Genomic DNA, 22852 nt, shown 5'->3' with positions numbered 1-22852 from the left:
CTTCCAAGTCATCTTTGATAACCTGGCACTCTAGAAGGCTGAATGTCTGTCGCAAGGAGGAAGACTCACACTTATCAAGTCAGCGCTTGCAGCCTTACCCCTCTACATGTTCTCTTTTGGTGGGGACATGAGGTTGGTGAAAAGAAACTTCACCTACCTAGATGGGAGAAATTGTGTAGACCTGTACGAGAGGGTGGATTGGATATTGAGCATACAAAGTTGATGAATGAAGTTCTATCGCTAAAACGAATATGAACACTACAACTAAGACTTTAAAGGCAAAGTGTTGCAAGAATCAAGATCTTACGACTATAGAAACAACACCTTTTGATTCCAGAGTTTGGCAAGGAAGGATGTCTGTAATTTAGGAAAAGACATTTAGATACGGGGAGGCTCGAATTGCGAGCTGGGAACAATACATAATGCCACAATCACATGGGCATCTTATTTGACAATCACACAAAATTCTCTTCAAAAACTTTTTAGGAGACATGAGATGAAAGATCCATTAGAAATACTTACTTCTCCTCCTTTGGTGGAGAGGATAAAATGGTTAAGTCGACATATTATGCACTATGCGATCATAAATTCTATGACAAGAATACCCAGAACTAGCTTGATAAGAAGTGGAAGGTTATATAGCAGCTTAAGTTACCTTTGAAGCTCATTATAATTTTGTAAAAGATATGACATAATTTCCTCTTTATGAGGGATGAGCTTCAGAAGGGATCGAGTTTCTATCCACTTTGCAATGATTGTGATGAATCATTGGAACACCTCTTCATACGATGGAAATACCATGTCTTTAAGGATTCAAATGTTCAGTCTTGATCCATTGAAAGAATAGATATTTTGATGGCTAAAGCAAGAGAGTTCCAAACAAACTTTACTTGCACACTTTAGGGTATATGGAAAGCTAAAAAATTGGTTTGAGACTTTACGACTAACAGTTGAGTCTTCTTAATATGAATGCAAAATTGTAGGTTAGAGGTACTAGAAGATGCCAACTAATATTCAAGTTGGCAAACTCCCCTCATAATGTTGGAGCAAGGAGAAGCAGCTGATGTTATATCTCTTTCTATTCACTGCAAACTTTTTTGTGAAAATTGTGGTAGCAAAAATATGGTATGGTGTCGCTTTTCGACCCAATGGCAACAACCTTGTTATATACGCAATATTTATTTTTATTCCACAAAACCCAAAAATCTGGCCAAAGACTGAAACTCCAAGGAATGTTAGAAAACTCAACATTACCCAGTCGTTACGCCTCGCCGTCTTCTTTCATTTGATATCTCAACTGAGTATGAAAGCTAAAATTTTTCTTTGTCATTTACTTAATCGCATCAATTTTGGGTCACCAAGAATTGTACTTTTCCTATGTTTTATTTTTGGATTTTGAATTTGAAGCTTTGGGGTGTTTAAAGGATTTAAAAAAAAAAAAAAAACTTCTTATGCATCTATTTTCGTATATTAAGTTTTAACTGCTACTAAATTAGGAGGAAAATTTATATTTACTTTTAATTAATCGAGTTGTTTGCTTTATCATTAGGTATATGTTGGTTTATTTTGTTTAATCAGCGAATTGTTCATTTTTGGAAATTTGAAGTTAATATGTTGGTAATGTGGGTTATATGTGGAGCTTTGGAATTTAAGGATTTTGGGTTTGAAGAAGTTTGATGCTATTGAAAATTGTTCGGGTAAAGTTTTAGATTTGCATTTCTGGGTATACAATTGGGAAGAGGGTGAAAGAAGCTAAACCAGATATTTTTTATTCTTCTAATTAACAATGACGAGCAAATCATCGATATGTTTGTTTTCTTCTTTTTCCATTGAAGAAATTTGATTGATTAGTTTAGCCATTTATTTCTTGTTTGAGATTGGTTGAACATATCGTCGTGTTGCTTTTTTGAAGGCTTGGTGAAAATGGACAAAAATTTGATGGATAAAGTTAGTGCCTTTGGTGAACGCCTCAAAGTTGAAGGAGCTGAGGTGGGTAGAAAGGTGAGTGCTGGCATGAGTTCAATGAGCTTCAAGATGAAGGAGCTCTTCCAAGGCCCTAACCCAGCTGATCAACTTGTCGAGGATGCCACCTCTGAGGCCCTCGATGAGCCTGATTGGGCCGTGAATCTTGATATTTGTGACATGATAAACCATGAAAGAGTTAATAGTGTAGATTTAATCCGTGGCATAAAGCGGAGGTTAATGTTGAAGAGCCCTAGGGTTCAATACTTGTCATTGGTGTTGCTGGAAACTTGTGTCAAGAACTGTGACAAGGCATTTTCGGAGGTGGCAGCGGAGAGGGTTCTTGATGAGATGGTTAATCTAATTGATGACCCTCAGACTGTTGTTAATAATCGGAACAAAGCTTTGATGCTTATTGAAGCGTGGGAAGAGTCAACCAGTGAGCTCTGCTATTTGCCTATTTACGAGGAAACTTACAAGGTAACGGCATCAAGTTTTTCTGCGGTTTCCTGTGTTGTTTTTCTGATTGAAATCATGTAACTTTGGCAATAACAGTTTTTGAAAAATTTTCTTTGGCTGCTGTTACAGCTTAGATTTGTTGTTAATTTAGCCTACAAATCTTCATTATACCATGGAACCAGAATTTTTCTATGAAAAAGAGCTCATAAAATCAATTTAGAAAGTCCTTGAATAGCTTTCTCCATTACTTGAATTCTTGACTAGAACCTTTTTGGGTAGGGTCTCTTCAACACCTATCTTTTGTGCTTTGCATTGCTGTGAGATTTAATATGCATGCCAAGTAAGCAATGGAAATATTTCTACAAAAGAAAAACACCTATCTTTTGGCTTGTAGATTGATGTTGAGTTTTTTCTTGAATGATCCTTTTCTCGTGTAGAGATTAAAATCAAAGGGTATTTGCTTTCCGGGTCGTGATAATGAGAGTTTGGCACCTATTTTTACCCCTAGTCGTTCCATTTCTGCACCAGAAGTGGATGTTAGTCTTGCACATCAGTTTCAACATGACATGCAGCTTCAGCACGATATTCCTGTCCAAAGCTTTACAGCTGAACAAACTAAGGAAGCATTTGATGTGGCAAGAAACAGCATTGAGCTTCTTTCAATTGTGCTATCCTCATCACCTCAACGAGATGCTCTCAAGGTATTATTGTCTTTTTTTTTTTTTTTTCATCACTTCTTAGTTTCTAAGTTCGTATAAGATTACCCATAAAGTAAGCTTTCTTCTATGCTGCCAAGGAAGAGGCCTTAAAAATCTGAGCCTTAGCAGAATGAATCTTTAATCTGTTTTGTCTATCAATACCTTAAACAATATTTAGTATTCTGTTACATGCACTAAAGATCATATTGTTTGTCAAAAAATTGATTTCTGTTCCATTTTTGAGGAAGAATACTTTCTTTCTAGGGCTTTTAGATACTCTATATTATCCGTTTATAATCTTCATAGCACTTGAAGGGTTATACTCTGAGACTTGATGCTTGTCATCATTGAGTTAAACTTATTCAACCTTTTTGCAAACTACTGATTGTGATTTAACTCGGACTTATTTTTTAAGATCTTTGTCAATAGAAACAGACAGATAGCAATTTCATAATATCCTGGAATTTTATTCGGTGTTAGACTTGTAACATCAACATGATGCCCCAAATGGTTATTTAGTTGTTATTGTGGTAGAAGCAGTATCTATATTGTTCTGAATCTCTAAGTTACTGGTGCAGCTCGTCTAAACCTTTTAAATTTTGAAGGTGCTGCTACCATATGCAAATCTAGCCTTCTAAGATGAAGTGTGTTTTTGCTTTTTTTCATTTTATTCACATTAGTAGAATCATATGAATGAGCCTCTTTGTTTGGTAGGTGAAATGATTTCGCTTTTTGCTTTTTGCTTTTTGCTTTTTGTCGTGTATTTTTATTTTCCTCTTTATTTAGGGCTGGAAGCTGGTCGTATCCCAATAATATATATTTACTTTGTTGCAGGATGACTTAACAACTATTCTTGTCCAACAATGTCGTCAATCCCAGTCCACTTTCTAAGAATCATCGAGACTGCTGGAGATAATGAGGCCCTCCTTTTGGAAGCTTTAAATGTCAGTGATGATCTCCAGAAAGCTCTCTCAAAGTATGAAGAGTTGAGGAAGCCATCGGTTGTTCCTCATGAACCCGAACCCACTATGATTCCTGTGGCCGTTGAGCCTGACGATTCACCCCTCAATACAAAACATGATGCCTTGATTAGAAAACCAGCAGGTACACGACATGGGATTCATGGGGGAAGCAGCGACGACATGATGGATGATCTCGATGAAATGATTTTCGGTAAGAAAGGTGGGGATTCATCTGAAGGAGGGCAGGATTCAAAGAATCAGCAAGCAGCAATAGATGATCTAATCACATTATGAGTATTACTCATAACACTACAAATATCCCGTGATTTAGGACACAAAGGCCTATGCCAGGCCATTGTAGGCATTGAACGACAAATTTGAATGAAAAACCTTTTATTTTCACATACAACCATTGATTATTGGTGCAAAACGACGTGTAAAGTAATTCATGACTGGATTCATTATTTGAAGAGTATACAATACATCATTCATGGGAGGATTGGTACGGACTTAATATATCTTTATGTTATGGCTCTCATGTTTCTTTGGTTTGATCACTTAATAAACATTATACAGTTACATCAACATTTTAATATATAAAAATTCATATAAACTTCCTAAAAATAATAATAATAATAATAATTCATATAAACTATTAATAATGATTTATTTTTTATGGATATACTAAAATTTAGTACTTTAAACATACCAAAAAAAAAAAAAAAATTCCTTCCTTCTGTATTGTCTAATAGGTTTGTACCCTAATAAAAAATTCATAGCCTTACTCTTTTAAAGATCAAGTTAGGATGAATCAAAACTCGAAAAAAGTTACAAATGTTAAGATTTGAACACATGCCATCAAAATCTATAAAAAAAAATTTTGACCACTTCGACAAAAGTTTTATTTTAATATTTTTTATACATTTTAATTTTATTATATAAACTGTTTCACTCACACTTTTTTGTATATATTGATAATGTTGTTCATTGAATTGGTATTATAAGTCAATTCGATATCAATGAAGAACCACGTGAACAATTAAAGTGCATTTAATATTCTTAACCTAATGTATTTGTCTATTTAAATTTCATTTTACTCACAATTAAAACTAAATTTTAATTTTAATTTCGTACCTATTGCATGTGTTGTTATTACTATTACTAGATAAATGCCTACACTTTATTACGGGTATGCTATCATATTTGAATTGCTAATTTGTAATGAGCTTAAAAATTAAAAAAAAAGAATAAAATAATTTAGATGTTTAATATGAAATGACATGTATTTGAACAAATTTGTTAAACTCTATGTTAAAAAGTTATTAATATGCCAACATTTTTATTAAATATAATATATATTGAATATGATGATGATTATTGAAAACCAAAAAACCAACACGAAGATATATGACTTGGGAAAATATAAGTTATTGTAATAGTTTTTACTTTGCCAAGTTCATTTATTAATATTTTTATACCATGCTTATATTTGTGTTTTTTGTGAGTTTAGAATATAATTTACTTTATATAGAATTTGTTGTGTTTTTAATGCTTGTCATACTTATGTTTTTCTTTTTCTTTTTTTGATAAGTAAGTTGTATTATCCAATAAGAAAAAAAAAAAACATCTACATCCAACAGTACACAACAATCAAACTGTAATTGTACAGTAAAAACCTAATAAAACTCAAGAAACACAATAGATTACAACAACGAAAATCAGAAACCTAACCTATACATTCCTCGAACTTCATTCTAAACATAATCGATTATTGATAGGGTTTGAATCAATAGGACATCTACCACTAAGACGAAACAGCACAACATCTTTAACTTTCTCTAACAAAACTTCAACAGAATTAGAAGAATTCCCAAATAGCCTACTATTCCTTTCACACCAAAAAAAGTACACAACTGCTTTCCATACCAGCTTGAGCAGGCAGAGAAGGAACGACTTACTTTTCAAACAAGAAGTTGCCCAGTTAAATTCTTGAAGCCACGTACCAATAGACCTCTTGATGCTACACAAACCCAGAACAAGTTGCCACAAGCCTTGAGAGTAGGCACACTCAAAGAAAATATGGTTTTGAGACTCACAAGACTAAGAGCACAACAGAAAACAACGATCAGAAACATACCATGACTAAACAATCTGTCACGAGTGGAAAGTGTGTTTAAGATTGTCATCCAAGCAATTGTAGAGTGTTTAAACACATGGAGAAGGAACCAAAGGAGTTTATACTAAGAGACCTTTGCAGCTTTAACCTAAAGGTCCTCCCAAAGCTTATGAGTCCACACTGCTGTCCCAATCGGAAAGCTTCTGGAAGAACTAACTACAACATCCTTAAGCTTAAAAAATCTTCTCCAATTCCAGCTGCTAGTTGAGTTGGCAGTAACAGACCAATAGGAACCACATTTTAAAACATATTTTTGGACCCAAACAACCCATAAGGAGCCTTCAGAAGTAAGCAAGGCTCAAAAGCAACCCATCCAACAAGTTTCTTCAAGCCAAGCCTTCCCTCAGACTTTAGCAAACATAAGATATCCCATTTGACTTTAGCACCAGAAGCAGAAGAGCTACTACCTTTCCATAAGAACCTAGAGCACAATTGGTCCACTTGTTGAAGAATAACCTTTGGCAATAAGAATTGCCTACTCCAATTGGCCTACACACTGAACAATACTGCCTTTATCAATTGAAGTCTGTTAGCATAACTGAGATGCATAGTAGACCATTGAAGAATTTTAGCCTTAATCTTCTCTACAAACGGCTTACAATCAGCACAAGAGAGCCCTCTAGAAACCAAAGAAACTCCAAGATAACGAATAGGGAGAGTTTCAGACTTAAAACCAGTAATATTCAAAAATGTGAGACACTTCCTCATTGGATACCCTTGCAAAAAAAAAAAAAAAATCACTCTTGGAGGCATTAAGCTGAAGACCAGAAATGGAGTAGGATTCATCCAAAAGGCACCTTACCCTCACAACAGAGTCCACACATCCTTTCACAAATATTAGAAGATCATTTGCAAAAAAAAAAATGAGTAAGTTTAACTCTGCTACATTTAGGTTGAAACTTTAAGATACCATGGCGAGCAGCAATCTCCAATAGCCTAGACAACATTCCTATTGCAATAACAAAAAGGAAATGGGAAAGAGGATCTCCTTGCTGCAATCCTTTTGCCCCTTTAAAGTAGCCCACCAAACTGCCATTGAGTGAAATAAAAAAGTGAAGTGAAGTGATGCATACCTCAATCCAATTCTTAAAAAGTTTCTGGGAATTTCAAAACCTTCAAAACCGAGAGAAGAAAGCACTAATTGACTGAATCAAATGCCTTTTGCAAGTCAATCTTGAGGGCACAATGAGGTATTATGTTCTTTCTACCATAACCCCTCATTAGCTCATGAGCCAAAAGGGTGTTGTCAACTATACTTCTACCTCTTGTAAAATGGCAGACTGGCTCAGAGAGATAATTTTAAGAAAAAAATAAAGTCAATTAGCCAGGATCTTAGATATACCTTTTTAAATTGTATTACAGCACGAAATTGGCATAAATTGCTTAAAATGAGTAGGTTGAACACATTTGGGAACAAGGGCAATAGCAGTGGTATTAAGAGCAGGGAGCATCTTAAAGTTGAGAAAAAAATAACGAACTACTACAAGAACATCTAGCCCAACAATACTCTAGGAAGACCTAAACTTAGTTGTAAAGCCATCAGAGCCAGAGGATTAGTCATTCCCCTGACTGAAAAAAAGTTGTTTTAATTTCTTTATCAATAATAGGTTTGACAAGTTCCTATTGCGCATGATCAGGCAAAGGTTGCTGCAGAAGCTCAGAAAAAAGTTGATTAGGATAGGAAACAAAAGGATCAACCTCACCCAACAAGCCCTTGAATTAAACCACAACCTCAACAGACAGTTGGGCAAATGAAGTGAGTTGGTTGCCTTCAGCATCCTATAAAGGCCGAATGGTAAACTTGTTCTGTCTGATTGCGACAGCTGGATGAAAAAACCTAGTGCTTGTCGGAAAAAACCTGGTTTGAAAATAATTTTATTGTGCAGCGAAAAATTAAAATTTTAAAAATTAACTTGATTTGTGATATTTATAGCAATAAACATTAACTAAATTCGTACCTGTGTTTTTGAATAAGTGGATTATTGATATTTTTCAGCTTTCAACTAAATGGTCTTCTTCGCTATTTTCGTACCACGAATTGATTCGAGTGTGGCCTCAAACCAATTGAATTAAAACACCGACTATAAAAAGTTTTCTTTTTAGGGTGAAAAAAAATTCTCTCTTATTTAATAGAAACCGATAAAATTATTATTCTAAAAAATATGTTTATAAGTTTAGAATAAATTCTCTCTATTTTTCGGCAAAACAATAATATCTCAAAAGTTATGTAAATAGCTCTACCGATGTCATCTATTTATAAAAAAAAGAAGGTAGAACCCTTGTAGAGTTGTAGAGATTTATTTTAAGTAGAAAAACAATATCCTGCTTAGAGTAAGTGTAACAACCCAATTTCGGTGAAATCGGAACAGTGGTCTCGGGACCACAAATTCGAGCCGAAAAATAAAATTTATTTTTATTTTATTATATGGTCTGTATTATGATAAACATGTCATGTGAAAATTTTGATAAGAAAATTTTACCGATTATGTGCTTAATTACGAGAAGGACTAAATCGCATTTAATGCAAAAGTTGAATTCTAAGTAGCTATAAGGATTAAATAGCTATGGAATTCAAAACTAGAGGTCCTTATATGGTAATTAGACCATTAATAAAAAGTATGTAGATATTTTGGTGAGTCATCCATGTAAAAATAAAAAAAGGCTAAGGACTAAATTGGAAAGATGAAAAGTTATTAAATGACAATTTAATTAAATGAAAAAGAAAACAATTTCATATTGTAGCGACGTAAAAATTTTAGCTTGGTCGCTAATTGTGGCGATTTATTGAAAACTTGAAAATTGAAGTTTGATTTTGAAATACAAAAGGGGAGTCGCCACCGATCCCTTTTTTGTAGGTGTGATCAGACACTAATATATTTATTTATTATTTATTATTTATTTTTTAAAACAAAAGAAGGCTGAATTTAGGTCTACATGAAAATCCGAGAAGAATTAGGGTTCGGGAGTCGGTTACGCGCGAGGAAGGTATTAGCACCCTCGCGACGCCCAAAATTGGTATCTTATAAACATGTGTTGTCTTGATTTTCAAAAATACGAGTTCAATGTAATATTTAGTCATGATTCAATTGAAAAGACAAGGAACTTTAGTTTTTTCGATTTTTTGAGAAGGATATACCGCTTAAACACGAGCCTAAAAATTCCATCCAACATAGCGATGAAACTTACGGCCTAATGTTAAATCGATAAATTGCCTCACTTATTAAAACAAGAATAAGATTTTCGAAATAATGCTAAGCCAATTGATGTGAAATAAAAATAAATAAAGGAACCAGAAATACGTTGAAGCAAATAACGAGTATGACAGTAATATAAGAAAACAATAACAATACATGCAAGATTAAATGTAATAATAGTATCAAATACGAGAAAACAATGAATATACATATATATAAAAATGATATTAAGAGTATGTACGTAATATATTTTGTACACACCTATATATAAGTAGAAATAATGTTAGAAAGATACTATATATATTATTTGAACTATATATGAAATGATAAAATATATAACTAGTAATGTTAAAGTATATACATAATAATAAATGTTGAAAGATGTATGTACATTATGTATATAAGAAATATATATATATATATATACATAATATAATATGCAAGAAGATAACATAGTTATTCAAAACATACATACGATAAAAATACAATATTAAAAAGTATATATGCATGAAAATGTGTATGTAATATAATATTGACATAATATACACATATTGGGAATAATGATATATATATAAAATCCTATTACGTAAATATACATAGAGATGAAAGATGTTTACATAATAATACTAAATATAAGTATTAATATATATATATACATAATATATTTAAAATGAACATATACAATATACATATATAATAAAATACATGACTATTATGATATTTTAAAAGAACATATATAAATAATAAGAAAAATATTATAATAAGTACTAAAAATATCTATATATATATACATGTATAATAATGAATAATACGATATATAAAAATAATACTAATAAAAAGTATATATATACATGTAATGAAATATATGTACTAATATTAATAATAAATATAAATAATATATACATAGTATGGTATGAAAAAACATAGATATATAAAGCATAGTACTATAATATACATAAAATATATAAGAATATATATGTAATAAAGTATTAAAATTTGTACATGATATATATAATAATATGATGTTAAGAGTATATACATGAAATATAATATTAAAAATATGCATGCTTAGTATAAAAATGTATATATATAATATGGTATTAAAATATATATGCATAATAATATATATATTAAAGAATAATAATGCTATAAACAAGTAGTAATAATACTTTATAAATATATATATACATACTTAAAATATACATAAATATAATATATACATACAAAGTACACTAATATTTAAAAATAATAATAGCAAAATAATATAATAATAATCTTAAGTAGAATAATATGTTTACAACAATAATAATAATAAGCAACAATAATATAATAATAATATAGCAAAACTAATATTACAAATATTATTTAAGGGTAAAAACAAAAAGGACGAAGTCTTAATCAAAATAGAATTCTAGGGGTGAAATTAGAAATAAAATAGGAAATCAGACTAAATTGCAACGCGCGCATAAACTGGAGGGACCAAGGGCGTAATATCCCCAAAGTATCCAAAACGCAACATATTGAACGAGACTAAATTGAAAAATGCTGAAAATCTTAGGGCCGAATTAAAAGCATGAAAAATTTAATTGCAAAACATTTAAAAAGCGGAGGGGTTAAACACACAAATAACCCCTCCCTTTAAAAAAACACGCGGACCCTGAGTGGAGCGGGTCGGGTCGACCCGACCCATTGTGAAACGACGCCGTTTCAGTGCTTAAATGCAGGGCCTAAAACGACGCCGTTCCAGACCCCTATAAAAGTTAAAAAATTTTGTAAATTTTTCATTTCTGCGTGTTGAAGAAAAAAAAATAGAGAGAGGGGGGCTTATTTTCTCTGGACCAAGTCCAGAATCCGGCCCGGAAGGCCACCGTCGCCGCCGGATCTCCGTCGCCTCCGGCCACCGTGTACGGTGGCCGAAAATCGAAAAGGTGAGGATTTTTTTTTTTTAATCTTCTTTTTATTATTATTATAATATATGTACATGTATGAGTATAAATAGAAAAAAGAAAGAAAGAAAAAATAAAATAAGACCGATTCAAAAATAAAATAAAAGGTTACCTTTGATTTTTCGATTTTGATTTTCGCTTTTTTTGAAATATCTGTTTTGGTGTTGTTCTTGTATTATATTTTTTCTTCAAATCACTGTTTGTATATGAATTGCAATTTTTGTATTCATTCTAGGATCCCCCCCTTTTACAAACTGGTTTCTAGACTTATATAGCTTTTTACACTTTCTATTTGTTCTATTTTGTTGCTGTTGCGTGTCCTTCTCATCTTGCAGGTAGTGGTTGGATGTAGCAGACGTCGGTGGTGGATGGGACAAGGGCAGGTGCAAGTGGCCAGATGGGACAAGGGTTTCGACGCTTGGTCAGAGGGCAGAAGGCTGAAGACCCTAGGTGCGGCGCACCTAAGGTTTGGTTGCTGATTAGATTGGGATGGGCTAGGGTTTGGTGGGATTTGGGCTTCTATTGGGTTAGGCTTAGTGGGCTTTGGGTATTTGGGTTTTAGGTTAGCTTGGTGGGTTGTTTTGGGATTAATGGGCTAATGTATTGGGTCTGATGTTGGGTTGGGGTTTAATGGGTTTGAGGGTTTAAAGGGGTTTGGGTTTTAATGTAAGTGGGCTAAATTGGCCTATAACACATATCATCTTCCCTAAACACTTCCATGGAAACCCTAAGAGAGAGGAAGAAGACTTATCAAACTTATTTGGATTCGGCTAGACCAAATTCAGAGTTAGAACGAGCAAAAAGGAAAATGTCAGATTAGTAGATTTTACGCACACGAACATTGTCGAGGTAAGTTCGTGTGACTAAATTGTGTTTATTTACATGCTTGCATTGATTGTTTTTAATATGTGAAATGATTACATATCTGATCAAGCCCGATAAATAAAAATATTTAAATTAAATGATAATGCCTGATAGATGATAAAGGATAGACGATGAGAATGTTACTTATATGCTTGAAATGAATGTGGAATGTGTTTATTTGAATTATATGAATGTTGTGGATGTATGAAATAATCACATGCACAATAATGCCTGAGAAAAATATTTAAATCCCAGTTGAATAAGATGGAAAATAAATGGATATGTGATTTCCCAAAATGAATGAGGTCCTGCATTTGTTGCTGACGGGATTTAGCTCGGACGAGTAATCCTATTGACCTCATTACAAAAAGGATTTAGCCCAGACGGGTAATTCAGACCAAGCTCCTTAGAGCATATGTCATAAAAAGGATTTAGCCTAAACTGATAATCCTGTTGTATACATGTGTGGCTTGAGAGTGTACTCTCTGATATAGTTCCTTATGGGTACCATTGGACATGATTTGACGGATCCTAATTCATACACCTTGTAACACCCCTCGCCCGTATCCAACGCCGGGATAGGGTTCGTAGTGTTACCGAACTTAAACTCAACCAACTATATAAAACCGGGCTGTAAAATTTTGATCAATTTAAAACTTTTCATTTCACATACATTTTGTCCCTTAAACGGGCTCACGAGGCCCAAAACATGTATTAGAGGCGGTTCGGGACTAAACCAAGAACTTAAGAAAAACTTGAAAAATTTCATGCTTTAAGGCTCCACATGCCCGTGCCCTTAGCCCATGTGCAACACTGACTTTAAAACACAGCCATGTCACACGCCCGTGTGACCTACCCATGTACTAAACTGGCTTAAAATTTTAAGTGCAGGGGACGCACGGTTGGACAACACGCCCATGGGGTAGACCGTGTGGACAATTCCAAGGCTATTTTCCGAGCCATTTGTCACCCTCACAACATATGCACACATACTTATCCAATAACATACAACATGGCATAAATGAGCTCTTAAGCATCTACAAACATGTTATGCTCATGACAATTTCTTATGCAATAAATATTATAGAATTTACTCACATCATTACCACATACTTGTCATAACAATCATTACGTCTTAAACCTCATGTCCATCACTAAGCATGCATAATCATATCCAAAAACCATTCATGAGGTATTATTAACTATTTACCGATCACTTAATCTTGTATCAGTTACTAACTCATCAATGAATCTCAATTCAATCTCTAGGCATACATGTTGTAAGCCACATCACAAGAGATAATAACATACATGCACAAGAATAATCATATAGGCCCATAACATCATTAGCCAACATAGGCCAATTTACAAGACTACATAATACCTTAATAACAAGCCAATGCCTTTAGCTAAATCATAATATCACACATTCAACATTAAAACCCTATACATGCCATAGATTCAAAATATTAGGATTTACTTACGCCGATAGCGTTAACTCGACAGTGTGATAATATCTTTGATGACCTCTAACCCGAGCTAACCTGGAAACCCTAGGGAACATGGGAGAGAAAGGGGGGGGCTAAGATTTATGCTTAGTAAGTTTATATGAAAACAATAAGCAACTCATTAATATGTTCTATTAATGTTTACAACATATTCTCAAATTCAAGACAAGCTGTCTTCCTGAGCAACAGTCACTAAATTATTTATATCTGGATATACGAAACTCTAAATTAAGTTTTGTTAATTTTTCTTGAAACTAGACTCATGTATCTTTCTACCATAAAATTTTCAAAATTTTTGGTTTAGCCAATTAGTACAGTTTATTCCTCAAAGTTATCCCTGATTCACTATCTGACAGTTCAGACCCTTTTGTACTAAAGTTCAATTATCTCATAGCACAAGACTCTAATAATGTTCTAGTCTATTTCTATTGAAAATAGACTCATTAAGGATTCTAAACATATAAATTATAACTAATAAATATTTTTGTACAATTTATAATGATTTTCTAAAATCAGAATAGGGGATTTCAAAGTCATTCTGACTCTATTCAATGCAACTTCAAATATCCCATTATAGGAAATTCTTTTGCTTACACAGTTTATTTTATAAGAAACTAGACTCAATAAGATTTATTTTCATATTTTATTCAACTTCTAACTCATTTTCCACTATTTTTAGTGTATTTTTAAATTTACAATACTGCAGTAACTCAAATCTGTCAAGGCTAAGTTACTCATTCATGATCATTGTTCACAAATTTAATACAACATCATTTCATCCATCATGGTAAGAACACATATTTATGCATCATAGATCATCACATACCAAGGCATTCTCATAGGCTTAGTGTACATACCGGCACAACTCGTAATATAACTCAAGTGCATACTCACCAGTGACTTACTTCATTGGGACCATCATCAACTCTTTCCTCGGATTACCCGTTGAACACTTGGAATACTAATTGGATACTCGGAAAAACCTTTGCACATAAGTGCCTCAATTTTAGCTAAAGCTGCCTCATATCTCATGACATTTAAATGCTCACTCTCGAGCTAGTCATCTAGACTCATAATTCCTAGTGACATGTCACTCGTATCCTATTTTATTCCTAAGGTTCAAACGGGATTTTTCCTCGCTTATCAAGGCTTTGTCTCATCATATTTATATTAATCACATACACATTAATATTTGCACAATTCATGTGATGATAACATTAAAATACATGTATAGCATGATATTATTTACATACAAACTTACCTCGATACCACAAAGGTGAAAAAGACGTAATCGTCCATAAATTGATTTTCCCCATTCTAGGCCCAAATCGCATTTTTCAACATCTAAAACATCACATTTAGCTAATTAAAACAATGTTCTAATCAAATTAGTCCATTGACACACTTTGGCAAAATTTACAATTATGCCCCTTTATTTTGCCAAAATTACCAAATTGCCCCTAGGCTCGAAACAAGATTTTTATTCAATTTCTACACTCCTTAAGCCTAGATAAACCATTTTCATAACTATGGAAACTCATAAAAATCATTATTACACACATTAACAACCCATTTTACAACTTTGCATAATAACCTTTTTAAGGTATTTTCATGCAAATTTCCTTCACAAAAGTTGTTTACTAGGCAACTACAACTCATATTCTTCCGTAAAAACAGCAAAAAACACATATACATTCATGAAAAAACCCTAGACTCTTAATCATTTTGCAAAATAGTCCCCTCTTATGAAAGCTCATGCTTTAGGGGTTTCAAAAATGTAAAAATCTTCAAGAAAAAGCATTAAAATCACTTGCTTTCAAGGAAGTTTATTTGCTGAAAGTTCAAAGCTTCTAAACCATTTTCTTTGCTGGTATTTTCGGTCAAAGAAGAAGGAAGAAAATGAAAAAGTTGAAGCTAATTCCTTAGGGTACCATTTTATCACCTAATATGACATCATTTACCAAATACATTGACCATTTGAAATTTCTTGTCCCATGGCTGGCCAAGCCATATTTAGGGGTCTAATTTCACTTTAAAGGCCCCCAATTTTAATAGTCTAGCTATTAGACACACAACTTTTACCTTTTACGCAATTTAGTCCTTTTTCAAAATTGGACTAGAAATCGCTAAAATTAATATACCAAAATTTTCATGCTCCTTTATAAACATGTTACAACACATAAAATACTATCAAAATAATTTTCTCCGGCCTCAGAATAGTGGTTCTGAAACCACTGTTCTGATTAGGCCCAAAATCAGGCTGTTACACACCTCGAGTATATTACCTGTGTATCCATTGATATTCCGAATAAATTCAATGGGTGACAATTCTAGACATGAGAAGATATGAATAATAAAATAATTTATTACACGTATCTGTCTAAAATACAAGAAAATGATGATACATGACAAATGATATATGAAAACATGAGATGATGATATTTGTACATGGATTTTATTTGATGAATATATGTTCATTCTTGATTATGGACTTGTACACCTTGAGTATACTAATCGTGACCTTGATATTCTGAGTAATATGGGTAAAGTTCTGAAATGAAATGATCTGAACTCGAGATGAACTATTACAAAATTTTACTTGTAATATAAAGAGTGATTTATACATGTTAAATGAATACATGTTGCGGAAAGCATATGTGCATAGAAACTTGATTGTTATTGAGCCCATAAATGTTTGTGATGTTACTATGGAATAAATGACTAACAAGGGCAATGAGGATATGTGTAGGGCTTGAGGGCAAATTGATTGAATATGCCTTACATAGTTACCTTAAAATAGAATGAATGGTAAGTTAAGTACCCTGTTATATGAACTTACTAAGCATTTTATGCTTACTTAGTTTTATTTCCCTGTTTTAGAGTAAATTGAAAGCTCATTGGATTGGAAGCTTGGTGGAGATCACTCACACTATCCATCGACCCATGTCGGTATAATATGGTAAATCAATTATGGTTGTAATAGCATGTATAGGATATAATGACCATAATGGCATGTAAATGTAAATGATGCCTGAAATCTAGCCATTGGAATAGTTAGTAATGGTTCGTTTTAATATACTTGTAATGAAAATGTAACACCCTTTACCCGTATCCGTCACCGGGACAGGGTTCGAAGCGTTACCGGACTCAAACATAAACATTCATACAAAACTGAGCTATAAAATTTTGCCCAATTTAAAACCATTTATACACAAGCATATTGTCCCTAATAAGAGCCCAAGACGTCCAAAACATACATCGGGGGTGGTTCAGGACTAAATCGTAAACTTTCAGAACTTTTACAACACTTAGAAAAAATTTCTTATTTTAGAGGGTTACACGCCCGTATGGGTAGACCGTGTGGTCACACACGCTCGTGTGGCTTGGGACACGCTCGTGTCCTCAGCCCGTGTAACTCTTTGTTTATGATGTCATCAACAAAATAGGGTCACACGGCCAAGTCACAAGCCTATGTGCTTAGGCCGTGTGGCGAATTAAATTCCAAAAATTAAGTGCAGACTTCACAGGGCCAGGGCACATGCCCATGTCCTGAGGCCGTCTCCTTCACACGGCTGAGACACACGACCGTGTCTCTGCCTGTGTATTTACTACTGGGTATTCTGTTTTACCTAATTAGGGTGCAGGGGACACACGGCCGGATCATACGCCTATGGGGCAGACCGTGTATCACACACGGTCTAGACACACGCCCGTGTGTCTACCCGTGTGGACAACTTTAAAGGCTACTTTCCAAGCCTTTTGTCACCTTCAATAACACATGTACCCTTACACATCTCAATAATATCCTACATGAAATAAATGAGCACTTACACATTCATAAACATGGCTCATGCCTGTCAACTTTTTATTAATTTATACTTGTTTAAAACTTCATATAACACCCCCTAACCCTAAACCGTTTCCAGAATAGGGTTACGAGGCATGACCGGACATATAAGAAAACTTACTAATAATTCATAATTAATATAACATTCATAGTATAATTTAATAATTAAGTCCCTATATTGGACTCTCGAAGCCCAAAACATGTATTAAAAGTAGAACGGGACTTGTTCGAGTATTCCGAAAAAATTTTCGTAAATTTTTTTTACAAAAATTTCGATAGTATTTCTATTTATTTTTACCTAAAACCCCCTGCAATTTCAAACCAAAAACAAACTAATACCAATATTTCAACCAAAGAATTTTACATCTTAAACACTACTAGATCATGCTTAATCCATTGATTTATTACTTAAATTTTAAAGTGTTAACATATAAGGAACTAATTCATATCTTTCATTTCATTTCAAATTTTAATACTAAATTTACTATTTTATAACTTTAAACTTACTTATCATCCAAAATTTCATAACTATCTAATTACAACAAGACCATTTAACCTATATATATATATATATATACATGGCTCATGTACAACCACCTAGTGTCACAGGGCTAGACCTTTCGTCTCGTAATCCGTGCCTCCTTAGGCGATTTGCTCGTCCAAACTCGTCCAAGTCAGCCTTTACTCGAATGAGGATTCCTTAAGAACTCCTCTAAGGCACCAACTCGTACAGCGGAAGCAAACTTGTGCCAAAATAAGCTTATAAGAACAATAGAAAGCCACAGAAAAGATTGCACACAAGGTGTTTGAGTAAATGCTCTCAGAACTCTATTACTTTTAAGAATTCTCAAATACAATGGATGATTTACAAGTGAGGGGGAGACTCTCTATTTATACTTGAGCTCCCCCAAAACCGACGGACAAGATACATTTACATCGACGGACGAGATTAACCATATCCCATAATTTAAGGGATTTACAAGATATTGCCAAATCAAATCCTATCTAATCTTACAAGATATGATTCCCTCTATCTTTGAAGATTAGTTACCATAGTTGCCTAAGTTGCCATATCTTTGCTATAGGGCCAACCAGGCTTCAATTTGATAGGCTTCTCTATCAGTTCCTTGAATCGGGCCAGCTCTCGTGGGCTAAATGATCCTCATCTTATCTACAGACCTCCATGAGGCATATCTTGTGCCATGGTCACGGGCCTTGCACTCTGACCCGTGACATTCTCCCCCACCCATTCTCACAACGCCCTCGTTGCGACTTCCGAATGGCACTAACTTGATTCACCTTGGATCCCTCTCGTTGCCTTGGCTTCCTCCCGACTCGCTTCCCAATTGAGTTGTCCCTTCTTTTGAACTTTTTGCCTCAGCTTCCGTCGCCTCTTATCTTGAACCGTCACACTCGTTGGTACATTTCGTTGGCAAGAAGTATCCACATTAACTTGCCCCAATTTTGACCTGTTCCCTTTTGAATCACCTTGATTCTTACACCTTGGCTTCGTGTTGCCCATAGTCCCTCGGCTTCCTTGCTTATGGACCTTGAAAGGGCCCTTACGACCTTGCCAAGCCAACAAGTCAGAATTTAAAACACTATCAAAGTGTTCACAATGTACCTTTCTCGCAGCATTTACTCGTCCTGACTGTTTCTGTATCGCTCCTTTTTCCTCGAAGCCCGATGCACAACACACCTTTCCCGAAGGTGTTGGCTCCATAGTCGAATCTGCAGGCTTCATAACGATCTCTTGCGCCACTAACACTTCCGAATGGGCTTTCATAACATCCCGTTCTGTCGAGTCAATGTTCCTCCCATATGAAACATCCTTGACTAGTTGGATTGATGATAGCACCTTTGTCCCAACCTTCATATCCCGATATGCTAGCACAACAATCTTTAATAACGGACCAGTGACAATATGAATCTGATCGGCCCATGGATACAGAACTGTCTGAATCCTGTCAAAGAATTTTAAGCCAAGCACATAATCATAATCATCTAATTGAATTACCTCGAATTCTTCATTGCCCTTCCATTCACCGATTTGTAGTTCCACCTCACGAACTACTCCCACAGTTGGGCCCTCCTCGAAATTTACCGTATTGATCTTCCTACTCGATTTCTTAATCGAGAGACCAAGTTTCTTCGCAGCCTTCTCCGATATGAACAAATTTGATGCTCCCGTATCAATAAGAGCACTCCCATTTCAACCTGCAATGTTGATGTCTAGGAACATCAACCCTTCCCTACCATTCCTTTTTTTCGGGAAGAGAATCATCGAATTGACCCTCGATGTCTTTTTCTCAATAGGCTTTGCCTCTTCCGGCTCATCACTCTTCTTGATAGCCGTAAACGTAGATACCTTTGGGCAGTCCCTCTTCATGTGCGATCCATTACAAAAGTAGCATCTCAACTTTCCCCTTTTCTCTTTCGGGCTATTGGGTCTCTTTTTCCCATTTCGTGGTTTCCTAGTACCACCATCTCTGCCATAATAGCTATGTCCCTCTTCATCCTCCTCATGGTGCCCACTATTGCCCCTCCCATTGGGCTTGGAAGATTCAAACTTGTCTCTTCTCGGAACAAGTTCCACTAAGGACTCCGCCACCATCATGGCATTGGTTAGTTCTTGAACTCCACGACGTTGCAATTCTTGCTTCACCCATGGTTTCAGCCAGTCCGTAAAAGAGAAAAATGCTTCCTTTTCGCTCAAATCTGAAATCTGAAACATGAGTTCACTGAACTCCTGCACATACTCCCTAACCGTACCTCGTTGCGTAAGCTGCAGCAACTTTGCTTGAGCTTCATTCTCAGCATACTCGGGGTAAAACTGTGCCTTAAACTCCTTTTAGAACTCCTCCCAAGTCTTAATCTCGGTCCCACCATGTTTCACATCAGTGGACCTACGTCGCCACCATAACAAAGCAACGTCAGTAAAATACATAGCAACAGTGTTTACCTTTGCGACATTATCCTCGATGCCCATCGTACGGAAGTATTGCTCCATGGCCCAAAGAAAATTATCCACCTCACTTACAGACCTTGACATTTTAAACGCTTTCGGTTTGGGCACATCCATTACTTGTTGCTTTAGCTTCGAAGCCAACATCCTATTACCTATGGCAGCCTTGATCATCTCGAGCTCCCCCTTAAACTCATTGATCTTCTCCTTCAAAGCTGTCACCATAGCCTCAAGAGCATCATCCTTCCTAGCCAGCTTATTCTCCGAGGAACCAATAGTATCCAACACATATTCCTTGAGCTGCACTTGCATAGTTTGCAACCCATCATGAAGACTATCACCGATATCATCAATCCTCTCTCCGACATCCCCCATGGATTCCTCGAGAGTGATGACTCGATCCTCCAAAGCTGACAACAAGTCCCTTGATCGACTTACTTTTCTGGACCTTCCTCGGGTTTCCATTGGCTCATTCTGACCAGTGACTTCTTTCGACATCCCAACAGTGCCTTCGAACCAATAACTCGGATACCACTTGTCACGGGGCTAGACCTTTCGTCACGCAATCCGTGCGGCCTTAGGCGATTTGCTCGTCCAAACTCGCCCAAGTCAGCCTTTACTCGAATGAGAATTCCTTAAGAACTCCTCCAAGGAACCAACTCGTACAGCAGAAGCAAACTTGTGCCAAAAGAAAATTATAAAAACAACAGAAAGCCACAGAAAATATCGTACACAAGGTGTTTGAGTAAATGCTCTCAGAACTCTATTACTTTTAAGAATTCTCAAATACAATGAATGATTTACAAGTGAGGGAGAGGCTCTCTATTTATACTTGAGCTCCCCCAAAATCGACGGATAAGATACATTTACATCGACGGACGAGATTAACCATATCTCATAATTTAAGGGATTTACAAGTTATTGCCAAATCAAATCCTATCTAATCTTACAAGATATGATTCCCTCTATCTTTGAAGATTAGTTACCATAGTTGCCTAAGTTGCAATATCTTTGCTATAGGGCCAATCAGGCTTCAATTTGACAGACTTCTCTATCAGTTCCTTGAATCGGGCCAGCTCTCGTGGGCTAAATGATCCACATCTTATCAACAGACCTCCATGGGGCGTATCTTGTGCCATGGTCACGGGCCTTGCACTCTGACCCGTGACACTAGTACATGCCACTTAAACAAAAAGAAGAAATACATCACCAAAATTTTCTTGTTGGAGTCAGGATCTTTTTGGATGCTGAATTGGATCTTGAACTCTAATGACCTGCGCATGGAAACAACCGTACACTGAGTATTTCATACTCAGTGGTATTATTATAAACCAAACTATTTAACATTAATAAATCACATCATCAACCATAAGCTTTATAAATCATTTAAACTAATTATACATAATTATATATCACTTCATAAATCTTAAATTCATATTCTATATTTCATATTTCATATTTTTTCACATACTAATTCAATTCATAATTTAATTCATACATTCTTTTTCGTATTTTCAGTAGTGCCAAATCAATCAATCTCATTTTCAAATTTTCATTTCAATTATTTACCCTATTAACAAGGCTCGGACTTTGATAGATACGCGGATTCCACCCAAACACACTAGAATATCCAACCCAACACACCCGGAATAATATAAATCCTCCATAACACACTAGTATAATATAGCCTCCCAGACACACCGGTATATCATATCCTCCCAAACACACCAATAAAGCATTAAATGCCTATTCGGTTAAACCGAAGCATATAATATCAAAATCATCTTCTCGGCCGAGCTACAAATCTCCTCATCACATCACAATCCTATGGCATGCCATTTGTATCCAATCTAGTCCGACAAGTTAATAGGGTATTATTTTACTTTTTCAATTTCGAATTCATTTCCACAACAATTTCAAATATTCAATCAATTCAAAACATCTATTATCTCATTTCACATATAATTCAATATTCACACATATTCTTATTTAATTTCAAATATTATTACTTACCTTATCTTAGATGTTCCATGGCTACAAATTCAATATAGCATTTAATAAATAGTTTGAGTTATAGTAATACAAACCCGGAGTACGCGTTTACTCGTCAACGATCTTTTCTTTTCCTTTGGATGCCGATGCCTCGTTTTCCTTGTTAGCTACGAAAATAATACTAACAATTTACATTATTAATTACAACATTAATTTAATAATTAATTGAATTTTATTCAATTTATTCCTAATTTAAATTTAATCCTAATTAACTCTTTT

At 34.8% G+C, this 22852-nt stretch overlaps 1 long non-coding RNA gene and 1 pseudogene across 1 annotated transcript; one reads left to right on the top strand and one right to left on the bottom strand.

Annotated features, from left to right (window-relative positions):
• The first annotated feature begins 25 nt into the window (after nt 1-25).
• On the top strand, nt 26-4595 carry LOC108484581 (TOM1-like protein 1; annotated as a pseudogene).
• Nucleotides 4596-5742: 1147 nt separating this feature from the next.
• LOC128283244 (uncharacterized) lies at nt 5743-8138 on the bottom strand. Its single transcript, XR_008273591.1, has 2 exons — nt 6219-8138; nt 5743-6101 (listed from the first exon to the last, which is right to left on the bottom strand). It is a non-coding gene; the product is annotated as an uncharacterized LOC128283244 (long non-coding RNA).
• Nucleotides 8139-22852: the final 14714 nt, after the last annotated feature.

The sequence above is a fragment of the Gossypium arboreum genome, chromosome 2 (genome assembly GCF_025698485.1).
Source record: "Gossypium arboreum isolate Shixiya-1 chromosome 2, ASM2569848v2, whole genome shotgun sequence".
Lineage (NCBI taxonomy): Eukaryota > Viridiplantae > Streptophyta > Magnoliopsida > Malvales > Malvaceae > Gossypium > Gossypium arboreum.
Note: the sequence above shows the minus strand (reverse complement) of the source record. Positions and strands in the feature narration are given on the sequence as shown.